This window comes from Octodon degus, unplaced genomic scaffold, assembly GCF_000260255.1.
Source record: "Octodon degus isolate 3935 unplaced genomic scaffold, OctDeg1.0 scaffold00016, whole genome shotgun sequence".
NCBI classification, from domain to species: domain Eukaryota; kingdom Metazoa; phylum Chordata; class Mammalia; order Rodentia; family Octodontidae; genus Octodon; species Octodon degus.
In genome coordinates this window covers 22,871,941-22,883,817 of record NW_004524592.1, presented here as the reverse complement: position 1 = coordinate 22,883,817, position 11,877 = coordinate 22,871,941, and positions in this window count along the sequence as shown.

The following is an 11,877-nucleotide window of genomic DNA, read 5'->3' as shown; positions in this document are numbered from 1 at the left end:
AGCTCTAAAGTATATTGAGGGTTGGAGAAATGGCTCGGTGGTCTAAGCACCTGCCTACCCAGTGGAAGGACCTGGGTTCAGTCCTCAGTGCTGCATGCCATGCTGGCCCCAGAATTTCTCCTCATCATGCCAGCTACCAAAGCCTGGTGTGGTGGTGCACACCTATAACCCTGTGCTGAGGCAGCTGAGACAGGAGGATCACTAAAAGTCCCCGCTGCATAGTGAGACCCTGTACCAAACAAATAAATAAAAGATTTAAAAATAAATAAGTGTTTTGATTTATTAAATATCTTTGAACCCTTTGTAAGCATCAGGCACTATTTCAGTCACTATGAATAGCTTTTGCCCAAGACAGACCAAGTTCATGCCCTCAATAAGTCTATAGTTCAGCAAGGCAGACAGATATGATGGGGAAGTTGTTACATATCATTTCAGATGCTGGTCATTTTTTAAAGAAAAATGTCAGGGTAGAACTTGGAATAACTCTTAGCTAAGGTTTAAATAACAAGACTCCAGGAGAGGCTGAAATGAAGTGAAGAATTTATCCCTTTAGGTGTGTCTTGGTTACTTTTCTCTCATTGCAGAGACAAACTACTTGATGCTCAAAATTAAGGAAGGAAAGGTTTAGTTCACAGTTTGTGGAGGTTCCAGTCCATACTCAGCTGGCTCCAAGGCAGGGTGGTGTGATAGAGGAGGAATAGTTCATGGTGACAGAAGACAGCAAAAGCAACAAGAGGGGCCAGGGAGATGGCTCAGTAGAATAAGCACTTCCCTGGCAAGCACAAGGGTCTGAGTTCAATCTCCGGTTCTGCAAAAAAAAAAAAAAGCAACAAGAGCTGAAGGGGAGGACTGTCAGAGAAGACCATTGTTGTCTCTTACACCGTATGCAGGCCAGCCACACTCAGCAGGTGCAGCACTCCTGTCCATAATCCCAGCTTTGGACCATGAATCAACCACAAACCCTGGAAGCCCGACCCCATGTCTACATGAGGCTTTGGAGGAGCATCTAGACATGAACCATAACAAGGTGTAGTGGGAAAGCAATTACCCAGAATTGAAGGCAGGAAAAGCACAATGTGGTCAAGGTTCAGCAAGGCCAGCAAAGGCGGGGAAAAGTGGGAGCAGAGGAATGAGCAGTGAGGTAGGTGAACGAGAAAAGAGCTGTACAGGACACTCAGGAGTCACACCTGACTTGCTTAATGAGACTGTGCACCGCTTTCCATTGGCCAGCTTTCCTATCAGTGAGACATGGTACCTGACACCCATAGCTTAGAGGCTAAGCAGTGGCTCACAATTTCAGGTATTTACTCTGTGGTTAGCTGGCCCCAAAGTAGAAACGTCACGGCAGAGCAAAGTTGCTCAGTTCTTAGTGGCTAGGAAGTACGACAGGAGAGCAGTGCTGGAGAGGAAGGGGCTGGAGACCATAGGCGTGCCCAAGGTCATGCCTACGTGACCTACCCAGACACAGCTGGAGATTTGCTTCACTAATCTGTTTGGGGGCTCCCAAGACAATCAAGTATTATAATTCATCTTAACTGCCACATTCCAGCCTTTATTAATTCAACACTCAATCACATCTCTTAAAACCATACTTAAACTCAAAAAAATACAACAATAAATTAGTAATTCTGGCTAATAGGTTACAACTATCTTGCATATAACAAAAATGCAGTAATGCCTCCTCCAGGTCTCAACAGTTCAAGTAATTTTCAAAAGTCCAAGTCAAAGTCTTGGACTTTGGAAAAGAGTGAAAACAAATACTTAGCTCTGAACCTTTGTAAAAATCAAAAACAAGATACTTAATCCCAAGAAGCAATGGGAAAAGTTTCCAATTACAAAGAGAAGAAAAATGATTTTAAGAAAAGAATCAAATCAAGTCAAGAGCAGAACTCAGCAGGCCAAACATTACATTCTGCAGCTCTATGTCTGACATGTAGTGCACGTGGGTTAAGATCTGATTTCGAAAGGCTACGATTGGACCTGTGCCTCTTTCTTGAGCTGGTTCTGCTCATAGCTTATAACTTTCCTGACACCCACATTCAGGGCATCTGACTTCCTGGGGTCTCCACAGAACTTGTGGCTTCATTTGCAAGCTTTGTACACTGCCCTCTCAGGACTCGTTCCTCTGAAGTCTAGGTGGAATCCACCCTGGCCCCATAACTCTTGCATGCTGCATGCAGATAAGACCATCATCATATGGTTGAGACCAACATCTGCTGCCAGCAAGAGTGGTTGCTAAGGCTTTTGAGACCACAGCTGCCACAGCCTTTGAATGCCCAGCTGGCTGAGAACTCCAGAAAACAAATTCTTGAGGCCATTCTTGAGCAGAAAACCCAGGGATTCTCTTCTCCAGTGAAAGTTTATACCTTAACATCCTTGAGCTTGCACTAAGTGGGTCTTGCTCATTCCTGAGATGCTTACTTGCTGTTTTTGTGGTTCCAGGCATCAAACTCAGGACCTTGTACTTGCCAAGCAGGCACTTAAGCCTGTGAGCTATCTCCCCAGCCCCACCTGAGATACTTTGAAAGCATCTTTCTTCTTATCCTTGTACAAAGTGCTTGGTTTCTTTTTAATGGTGCTAATCCTCTAGCAACCACACCTGCTTTGACCCCAACTTTACATATGGTTCCTTTGGGAACAAAATGTAAATTTTCAGTGTTTTCTACTCAGCATTTTGCCCCTATGGTGCCAGTGGTGGTAGTGATGGTTTGGTTTTGGTTTTGGTTTCTCGTTGTTGAGGATTGAATCCAGAGCCTTGCACATGTTAGTCAGAGCACAGTTTTGGAGAAGGGGTGTGTGTGTGTGTGTGTGTGCGTACAAATGCATAGAAAATGCTTGAAGGATATGGCAGAATATATATCACAAACACAAGGATAAGCAGCTTTGTGGAAAGAATATAAGCGTGAAACTAGAAAGAACTAGGCGAGCACCCCACCTGTGCAGTTACTAATATCTAATCTTACACTGAGCCTCAATCCCTTGTTAATGCTGCAAGAATTGAAGTAGTAAAAATGTAGGTTGGGTACATGATATAGATAGATAGATAGATAGATAGATAGATAGATAGATAGATAGATGATATACAATACGCTTGATGTTGATTGTTGTTATTATGAATTAAATTGGGTGCACTTTGATTTATACACTATAGCTCTGCAGTCCTCCTCCCTATTCTTGCATCACAGAATGGTGAACCATGAGGCCTTCTGTCCTTAGGAATTCCCTTCTCACAACCAGTCAGAGCTGACAAGCCATGAGAAAGCTGTTCTTTCTTAGATGAGAACTAATCATTCCTTCACGAAGAAAGATATGCACAATAACTTTTGTACAGGGTAAAAACCTAGGAAATGACTGTATAGGAGATATATGCTGGATAGGACTTGAACCACTCTAAAGCTGTAGTTTGAAAATGATGATATCAGATCCAGAGGTAAAAGTGTTTCAAGTTCTTCAAGGGTCTACAAGAGCACAGTGGATGAGGTGGTCAGTGAGAACATTGGGTTTGAGAGTGGGGGGTTACTTCCTCCATAAGGCCAGTTCCTCCTCTCTGTGCATGCCTTGGACTCTACACTGGATTTCACTGGAAGAAAGGACTCCCAAGCTCACAAATATTTGAAATCCTTGCCCTAAATAGAACTAGAGGCTACCATGATCCTGTTACTACTCACCCTAGTCTCTTCCACTATAATTCAACAAGTCAACAAATTTGATTTAAATAATCACTCAGATCAGACAGAAAATTAAACTATGAACAGCTCATTCTTCAAGTGGTAAGTGAGGCTTAAAATGAAATAAGAAAGTGTCACTGAGAGGTAATAGGTACCTCAAAGCATTTGCTCCTGAAGACCCAAGTAGAGCTTGCCTGGCTTCCCTTGTACACTGTCCTGTGCAGTAATAGGATTTCCTCCTCTTCCATGGCCCCCCAATACAATGCTAAGTTGGAAAATTAACTCTGAATTTCTTTTCAAATGTTCATAACTCATCTCACCCTTGAGAGAGAAATTCTCACACACTTTCTCAGGGCCATGTGATTTCCATCATCTTTAATAGAAATCACACTTCTCAAATCCTAAAAAGGGGGGGGGGCTTCAGTAATTTAGGTATTAATGTTTTCATAGCCAAATCTGTTGCTTTTCATTTCCTCTGAGAGTTGCCTTTCTCCATTAAAATGTCATAAGATTTATGGTGTGTGTCCACGAACAAATGCTCTGTTGAGCTTCCTCATCCTTCTCGCACAGCATCTGGACAAAGCAGCAGGGTCCTTCATTCTGATGATCTCAGTCACACAGGGAATGTGTGCAAGCCAGGCCATGTTTGAAAGGTGCAGTCCTACTAATCAGGGAGGCTTAATGGACTCATGTGACTGCTTATGTCTAAAATTTCTTCAGTGTGAGGGAAGATCCTTTTAACTTCCAAAATACTCATGAATTTCCATGAAAGAGCAATTATGCATGTGAAATACAAACACTGAGAAAAAAATATATGACAAGGAGACACTATTGACTATACTTGTTAATGAACCCCCCTCTTTCTTAAGCAAAAGTGTAGGAGACACTTCCAGGTCCTCATCTCGGTCCAAGAAGCCTCTGTCTCAAGGCTCGATCCCAGCTGGTGCCATGGAGCATTAGCTCTACCGTCCTGTCTCAACCCGGCTCACATTAAAGAGCAGCAGGTATAGGTTACCAGGGAAACATGCACGCCACCTTCAAAGACTATCACCAGCACCTCAGCTACACCAATATACATTGCTTAAGACCAATTGAAGGATAAACAGAAGTCCTAGCCAGCTCTGTACATATCAATATAAGGAAATAGGGTCAGACTCAGTCAAGATGGAGACAGTCACTCTTCTTTCAAGGAGAGCTGCTCAGGTGGTCCTCCACACAAAAGAACAAGTTTCTGTATTCAGAAACACAGCACACATCTGAAAATCATATATGTAAATGAAGTACATCACACATACTGTCTACAGACAAGGTTTAACTCAGCACAACCATGTGTCTGTAGAGTTTCCATACCAATGATGAGCCATCCAGAAATCCCCATGAACTACTGGTAGAGGAAAGTCACCCAGTCTCCAGAGTGAGAGAATCCTGACTTCAATCAAGAGTCAGTCTCTTGCCAGGTACATGAACATAGCCTGTCTAACTTCCTCTTTTCTTTTCTGGTAATTCTTTCTGCACATCAAAAATAGATATTATAATGTTTGTTATATAATAGTAATCATTGGATGGTGATCTGTACATTTGAAGACACACACTTGAGAACGACAACCCTATGAAGTGGATGATGGTGATCAAGCGAACATGCCCTGGCCCAGAGAATACTCTGAGGAGCCCAAGGACCTGGGTATCAGTCTGGGCTCTGGACTCCAATTTCCAATCCTTTTTTTTTTTATGTACTTAGTATAAGGTCTTACAGGGTGTCACTACACAGACCAGACTTGTAGTGATCCCTTCTGTTTTTCAGCCTCCCAAGTGCTGGGATTACAGGCACACATCACCACACCCAGTCTAAATCACCATCTCAGCACACTCCAGGGATGAGGCTGGCATCACAAGCCAGGGACTGAACCTCCAACCCCTGTGTCTGCCTAAGCAGGTGCTTTAATCTGCTGATCTGGCTGGCCCAATGAACTCTAATTCCTGCAAGCTGCATGGCCAGGAACAGTTTACTTCCTTTCTCTTACATTTTTTTTTCTTTCTCATTCATCAAAAGGGATAATAATATAGCCCTCACTTTCTAATAATTTTATTTGGCAGGTGTTTAATACAGTATTAAGAACACACTCTGAGTATATAAACACCAGATCCTGTTATTTTATGGGTGAGAAACAGGATATATCTCAGACCTATCACTCTGATACACACTGCACAGTCACTTGCTTTCTGCAGGGAGGCACCTGCTCATTCCACTGCTCACCTCTACCTTTGGCTCTCCTGGGTAATCATGAAGAACAGGTAACTCAAAGGACTGGCCAAATAGCTCAGCAGATTAAAGCACCTACAAGCAGGCACAGGGAGTTCGATCCCTGGGCTTGCCATGCTGGCCCTGCCCCCAGGATGCACTGAGTTAGCAATTGAGACTGGGTGTGGTGGTGTGTGCCTGTAATCCCAGCTCTTGGGAGGCTGCAAACAGGTGGATCACTATGAGTCTGATCTAGTAATGAGACCCTCAACACCCTGTAGATCCTTCCCTAAAATACAAAAAAAAAAAAAAGGACAAGTAACTTAATCTAAGAAGTAGGAAGTCCTTATGATGCCAAAGACAAGCCAGTCATACTAGTCATCTTTCCATTTGCTGGACAAAATACTTCACTACACAACTTTAAAGGAGAGAGTGTGGATTTTGGCTTACAGTCTCAAATGCTGCAGTCCATGGTTTGAAGGCTTGAAGGCAGAACTGTCATGGCAGAAGGGCTGACAGAGAAAGCTCAACTCAATGCATCTGAGAAACAGCACAGCAGAAGATCCAGACAGGAGGATGCTGAGAACCAGATATAGATATCCCAAGGCCATACCCTTATGCTCTACTCCCTTTAACTAAGCCCCTCTTCTTAAGTTTCTATTTCTTCTGAGTAATGGCACCACATTATAATCTCATGGACAGATTAATCCATCAATCAGGTTACTTCCCTTCCAGTCCAATCACCTTTTGCTCCTGTCAAGCAGGCAATCAAGATTATCCATTGCAGGGACTGGTGAGATGGCTCAGTGGTCTAAGGCACCTACTTGGAACTAGCTTAGCAAAGCACAAGGACCGCGGTTCAATCCCCCAGCACCACATGCCAGCCAGCCCCGCCCCCTGGTGGGCTGAGCTGGACACACACACACACACTCACCAAATAAATAAATGAACTTTAAAAAAAAATTAAAAAAAAAAGATTATCCATTGCAAAGACTTCCAAGAGAACTGCTGCAACCCATTCAGCCAGTGAGTCTCTGAAAAGGCGTGATAGGAGATTAAAGAAGAAATAAGACACATAGAAAAAAGCTAGGACTGGGTGGGACCTGACCTCTCTGATGGAGAGGCAGTGACAATACAAGGCAGTCTGCATTTTTATTTATACCCAATAAAAAGGGGGGAAGTATGTGAAGGGGCTGAAAGTGCAAGGTCTCAGTGTTTTGCTGAGAACACTGAAAGTGAACCACGCTCAGAGCCCTCTGCATTGTAGTTAACAGGGAAGAATGCCAAGGCCAGACACCTGCTGGGCTGGCTTTGCTCTAGTCCCATGACTTGTTCACATGGCTGGCCTCTGGCTCAGTCACTCCCCACAACAACAAGCTCTCAGTGCCTCTTCTAGGACACAAGGCAAAACTTAGAACAAATAAAGTAACCTAGATTTGCAAACTCCTGTCTTCTTCACTGGTTGCAACCCACAGTGCCCAAAAGCACATAAGCCAAGTCTGAAATCTCTCATTTTCCTCCCTCTGAGTCACCACTGTCAAGTCTCCCTCATGGTAGACCAAGCCAATGATCCAGAATCCTATTCCTGGATATGCATCCAAAGGAAATGAAGGTCCTGGCAACAAGAAGCCTGACCTCTGTGTCCTTGACAGCACTGGTCACAATAGCCATGACATGGCCACAACCCAAGGGTTTGACAGCTTATGGAAGGATGATGGAGATATGATGCACGCACACAGTGAATACTACCGAGCCATAAGGAACAAGCTAGGTGTGGTGGGATACACCTGTAATCCCAGGATTGGAGGGGCTAAGCTACAAGAATCACCATGAATTCGAGGTCAAACTGAGCTACATAGTGATTTCATGGCCAGCCTGAACTACATAGTGCGACCCTGTCTCAAAAAACAAAAACAAAAATTTAAGAATTTAAAAAAGAAGAAAGAGGCTGTCTCTTGCAACATGTATAGAACCAGAGATCTTTATGTGAAGCAAAATAAGCCAGACACAGAGAAACAAGCCCTGCATAGCCTCCCTCACTTGTGAGCTATAAGAGCTGACCTCCCAGCAGGAAGGGTAGGATGGGAGTTACCAGAGGCTGTGGAGAGCAGACGAGCACAGGAAGGGGAAAACTGGCCAACAGAAACTAAATTACAGTTAGAACCTTAAGTCTGGTGAGCTACTGCACAGCAGGCTGAGCATATGTACTTATAATCTGCTGCATATTTCAAATAAGTAGAATAAAAGATTCTGGTTGTTTTGCCAAAAAGGAAATGACAAGGAGACAGATAGCTTCTCTTATTTTTAACACTACTACCCCACAATATCATGTGGTATCCCCTAAATATGTGCAATTCTTGCATTCTAATTAAAAATACTTTTAAGTTTCCCTTGGGGTGGAGCCCACTCCCACAGGATTTTGCATCTTTCCTGTTTCATCCGTTTACTTACACAGAGATTGATTAATTGATCAATTACATCAATTGATTGATTGATCGATTGATTGATTGATTACACAAGGAAAATAACCTGCCATGCCACCAGGAGGGATGCAGGTCCAGGCTGCCCCAGCTGGGTTGAATCCAGTCCCATGCTCCAAGTTCAGGGCCCAGAAAGGGGATGAAACCCTCCCTGTGTTCCTCACTGGTGTACTGATTCCTAGTGACTTACTTTTAAAATGCACAGCCCAATATTTGCTGCTGCAAATGTGAAACTGAAATGGAGATCCCAGCCTTCAGTGTTTCTTTTTTCAAGGCCTTCTAACACGCGCAGATGTGCCTCTTCATTGTTCACCTGCAGCTCTCTCTCAATGATTTCAGTTTGCTAACTTAGTCTTGATACATAGCTTTCCTCCACAATAACAGTATTCAGTTCACTGATACTTATGAGACTTACTTTTCTCCATGAGTATGTGCACAGGGGTGTGTGTGTGTGTGTGTGTGTGTGTGTGTGTGTGTGTGTGTTACCCAGGTCCTCCCCATTGAGCTACATCCCCACCCTTTAAAAAAAAATTTTTAGACAGACTTCACTAAGTCTCCAGGCTAGTCTCACACTTGAGATACTCCTGCCTCAGCCACCCACCCAGCATGCTGGGATTACAGGCATGTGCCACCACACCTGGCCAGGGCTTTCTATTCAAATGAGACTTTTAAAGTACCAGAAATTTCCAAGGTACAATTTGCAGAAGAACTAACAGACCAGGAGCTCAATGAAGTTCTCAGGGACCACATCGTGTAATACGAAACCTAAATTCTGATCATATGACCCCAAGACCTTCACATTTCTCAACCGCTATACCCCCAAAAATTACTTAAAAGCTTTGAGACATTTCTTTTCACAATGCTTTGGAGAGTTAAAGGTGAAATTACCCTTGAGTTTGTACACATACACACACACACACACACACACACACACACACACAGAAACCCTCATTGTTTGAGCAGTATCTTCCTCTGCCTCCTACCTGCTTCCTGGCCCATGTTCTGAGGCCCTCCTCATGCCAAGACTGTCACTAAACACAAGCCAGTGGACAGGCATGTCTGCAGCAAGTGACAAAGAGACCTGAACAGCAGGCTAGGGCCCCTTGACCACTGAGACTGTCAATACAATCTTTTAAAAAAAAAAAAATCAAGTTCCATCAGAAACATACAATGCTCCCTGCCAAACTGCAAAAATTAAACTGGTACAAAGGGAATTTCCAAGTTTTCAAAAGGTCATTATGAACAATAGGATTTCTTAAAAACTATAAAAAAAAAACTGTTGGCACTGTCCCTTGAAACAAGTTGAAAGACAAAGCAAGTTACAGTGAGAGCCCTGTGACCGGGGTGCCTGGTTAGCTGCTGCTCACCAACATGGCTCCAGAGGCAGACTTCTGTCGCCTACACTGGCCTTTCAAGTTCGGAGAATTTTCCTTTGATTAATTCGCTTCTGGTATTAGCTCCATAGTATCCTGAGGACCGGCTCTGAACTTGGTTGGGACGATGAGGGCCAGGACCATACCCCATAGGCAAGCTGTCAGAAGGAGCAGCACAGAGGCGTCCAGCTCAGGACCTCTTCTAAAGAGCCCCAGGATCAAACAATCCCAAAATAATAGTCAAGGAGATAACAAAAGATTAAGTCAGGCAGAGTAATTTTCTCCTCTGTACACATGCGCAGAACCATTGCAGAATTTTCCTTTTCATTTAACTTTGAACTTTCTGCTTATATATGCAATGAATAAATAAAACCTCTCATTCAAAAAAAATGGCTGGCAATTAAGTCAGTCACTATTATCATTGATTGCACAATGCATGTGTAAATTCTCTGTAATTACCGAGGAGTTTTACAAGGAGCTTCATCTAGTGGGACATGGTGGTGCACACCGATAATTCCTGCACTCTAGGAAGCTGAGGCAGTAGGATCACAAGTGTGAACCCTGCCTAGGAAAGTAAGGACCTGCCTCACAATAAAACAACTAAGAAGAGATGAGGATGTAGCTCAGTGCAGAGGCTCTGGAGTCATTCCTCATCACCACCCCAGAATTACTCCATTTATCTGGAGTCGACAGAGCCAATGACTCTTAAAAAGAGTTAGCAAAGGCATCTGTTGTAATCTTATAAGGAGACAGGCTTGTGGGCAGCTCACTTTGCAAACACAGTGTAGCTGGTCATTGGACAACTTGATGTTCTTGTCAGTACCCCAGCTCCAGATAGGTGAGGATTTATTTAAAGAGCTACACCAGGTCGCTGTTACAGTTTGTATCTAGGTGAGTCCCAAAGCCTCAAGCAGTCACTGGAGCACCCTCTAGAGTTTGCGATGAATTCATGGTCCAAGGCCAGGACTATGGGTATGAGCGCTGCTGGGATTATGGAAGCGAGTGCTACACCTAACCGAAGGCAATAGAAGGAAAGGACAGAGGCTCGCCTCTGCCACTGCTACCGCTGCTCCTCCCTTTTGCCTTTGCTCTTTGATGTTTTCCACTGCCGTGAACAGCTGCCCTCTGCCACGTGCTGCTCTACCTTGGAGCCAGCGGAGCATGGCCTGAAACCTCCACTAACTGTGAGCTAAATAAACTTTTCCTTCCTTAATTTTGGGTGTTGGATATTTTGTCCCAGCAATGAGAGAAGTGTAACTGAGACAGTGGTACTCTCTCAAAAGGAAATAGAGGGCTGGGGAGATAGCTCAGCAGAATAAGTGCTTGCCTGACAAGCACAAGGTCTTGAGTTTAATCCCTAGCACTACAAACAAACAAAAGAAGCAAGAAAGAAAAGAAAGGAAATAGATACAGGTATAGGGCCCAAAGAAAGCAGATGACTGAGAGCAGGTGATTGGTAGCTTCCTACCAAGTTCCTCTGATGTTTTTAAGGACCAGAAAGATCAGCACCATCCCCCAACACCCCCCCCAATTAAATTCTTCCCATATTTTAGTATCATTTAAATCACACAGTACCCCCAAGAAATAAATGTAATTCTGTCCCTACTAGAGAAGGAGAACAAGACTGAGCACATTAGGCAAGGGACAGGGAATCTGCCCTGGCAGCACCTTCCTAGACACCTCCTTCATTACTGGTCTTGCCACACTTCGAGAAGCTTTGATCCCACATGCGGACTCCCAGCATCACACGCTCCAGACCCTGCCACCTCTGAAAAGCGCACCTCCCCGCAGCTGCATGAGGCTTTTCGGGAATATCCAGACACGAACCATAATGAGAATACACCATGATTTTACAAGCCTGCCTTCCACTGCATGTCACTAAGCAGCAGCATTCACCTTAGTTTTTATCATTAGGACACTTATAGCTGAAGGCTTGTAGAATTGCTTTAAAAAGTGGCAAGTATGGTGACATAAGAGTATCCAAAGCAGGCGGGGGATTTTTGAGGGAGATAAGGTGCAATGTTTCTTTCACTGGAATATTTTTTTTTTTAATAGGAGCGTTCCTCAGAGGTGTTGATCATACTTTTGATATGATTATCCCAGTCCTTAGTAATCTT